The 2,092-nt window shown below is 40.2% G+C and overlaps 1 long non-coding RNA gene across 1 annotated transcript; it reads right to left on the bottom strand.

Moving 5' to 3' along the window:
- Positions 1-589: 589 nt before the first annotated feature.
- On the bottom strand, positions 590-1,648 carry LOC120107541. The gene is made up of 2 exons (XR_005509284.1): positions 1,573-1,648; positions 590-762 (listed from the first exon to the last, which is right to left on the bottom strand). It is a non-coding gene; the product is annotated as an uncharacterized LOC120107541 (long non-coding RNA).
- Positions 1,649-2,092: the final 444 nt, after the last annotated feature.

The raw sequence follows: 2,092 nt of genomic DNA, 5'->3' as shown, positions 1-2,092 counted from the left end.
TGAACATGGTATACTCGATATGCCATTGTTGACCTACACTTATCTTAGGTCAAACCTCTCTTATCATGATCAAAGACAATTTATACTTTCCTTCCGCATGCATCGAAAACCAAACCGATGCATACATTTTATCACAATGCCCAGTGATCTTACAGCTTAAGCACTGAATTTAATTGTCATGTCCTAGTGATCATAACCTTAAGCTATGATATATTTCTGCCACGATCCCTAGTGATCTTAAACATATGCTTAGATTCCAACTGGTCACATTTTCCAATAATCTTAAACCTCAAACTTTAATGCCACTAAGGCCACAGTCCCTAGTGGTCTTAAACCTCAGATTATAATATCATTCTTGTTACAATCTCAAGTGATTATGAACCAAATCTCTGATAGTTTTTCTATCATAATTCTCCACTGATACTCACCTGAACATAAACCCTAGGATATCTTAACCTGAGGCTCTGATACCACTCTGTCAAGCCCCGAACCCATCACCCAGGTCCGGCACGCGACCGGCCGCATGAGCCCTAGAGCAATGCCCTAAAGATCATGCAAGGCCTAAAAGGTACAATATTCACATATATGCCAAAATCAAAGATTAATGTAATTCAATCAAATCCAACTAAAATGTACTGATTTATTACATAATTTCAAATGTCCATAAATAAAAGATAGATTAACTCCTATCTATCCAGCAATCAGACTCCATGCTGATCTTATTTCTCGTCCCACCCAATGGTCTCTACAAATCCAGTGCCTCTGAAAAAGAAAGTAAATGTAGTATGAGCTTTTCCAGCCCAGTAAGAATCCCAACAGCCACACACAGTAATTATGATAAAATGATCAAAACATCAAAATAATATCATTTCATCAAAACATCAATAAATGTCATTTCATCTTTTCAAAAGTTCAACAACAACAAGTGCATATAATCAGTATATATACACAAATCCTTTTTAGGCTCAACAAACAACAAATATGTAAATAACCATTTCATATACATAAATCCTTTTTCACATTATGTGATCCATTTCCGTATTACTCTGATTCTCAAGTTTTCAGACTTTTCATTTCTGGCTTTGGAATAACCAAGTTCATGACCCAGTCCAAGACTGCACAAATTCCACGCATAAGCTCGTGGCAGCTATCCCACGCGTAAGCCCGTGGAGGCTATCCTACGCATAAGCTCGTAGAGGCTATCCCACGCGTAAGCCCGTGGAGGCTATCCTACGCATAAGCTCGTAGAGGCTATCCCACGCATAAGCTCGTGGCAGCTATCCTACACATAAGCTCGTAGAGGCTATCTCATGACAAGGTTAGTCCAACCCATTTTACATGTCTAGTTTTACATTTTTAATCACATTTCAATCATGTCACATATTTTCATAATTTCTCAAAATATGTTATTCCTTCCCAATTTAATTATTCCAATACTTTCATAATAAACAAAATGCACACCTCATAGTGCCATACAAGCTCAAAAACGAATAGCAACATACTGATAAAATATATCCAACGATAAATCCAATATATGCATAAATAAAAGTGCTCAGATGTAGGAATTCTTACAGAAATTGTAGACTGACTCAATCACGGATCCGAGTCACAACCTACCCGCTGGGGTGCTGAGTCCCCTGATCAAAATCTCCTGGCTTCGCCGACTCTTCCTCTACAACATTAATTATAAATCACAACTAAATTATTTAATATTTAAATATTCAAAACCATAATTTATATCTACTATGGGGTCCATCACCAGGTCCCCAAACATCTCAATCCCTCCAAATCTAGGGCAGTCGGGGTGGCCCGACTCCCACCCTTGTACCATCGGCCTATGTCATCGCCAGCCATGGCCGCAGCCACGCCGGCGACGATGGCTGGTCCCGGTGAAGAGACCAAAAGAAAGGGATGATCCCTCTCTCTTTATGGTTGGGAATACATCTCCCCTCCTCAAATCTTTTTGATCCAAGGGTAATAGCCATGGTGGCTGTGCCTTTTTCTTTTCCAACACGACAACACCACTGGCCGAACCATCGCCGGCTGCCACTGTTGAAGTCGCTGGCGATGGGGGCCGGCCAAAGAAAGAGAG

Source organism: Phoenix dactylifera, unplaced genomic scaffold (assembly GCF_009389715.1).
Source record: "Phoenix dactylifera cultivar Barhee BC4 unplaced genomic scaffold, palm_55x_up_171113_PBpolish2nd_filt_p 000894F, whole genome shotgun sequence".
Classification (NCBI taxonomy): Eukaryota; Viridiplantae; Streptophyta; class Magnoliopsida; order Arecales; family Arecaceae; genus Phoenix; species Phoenix dactylifera.
Note: the sequence above shows the minus strand (reverse complement) of the source record. Positions and strands in the feature narration are given on the sequence as shown.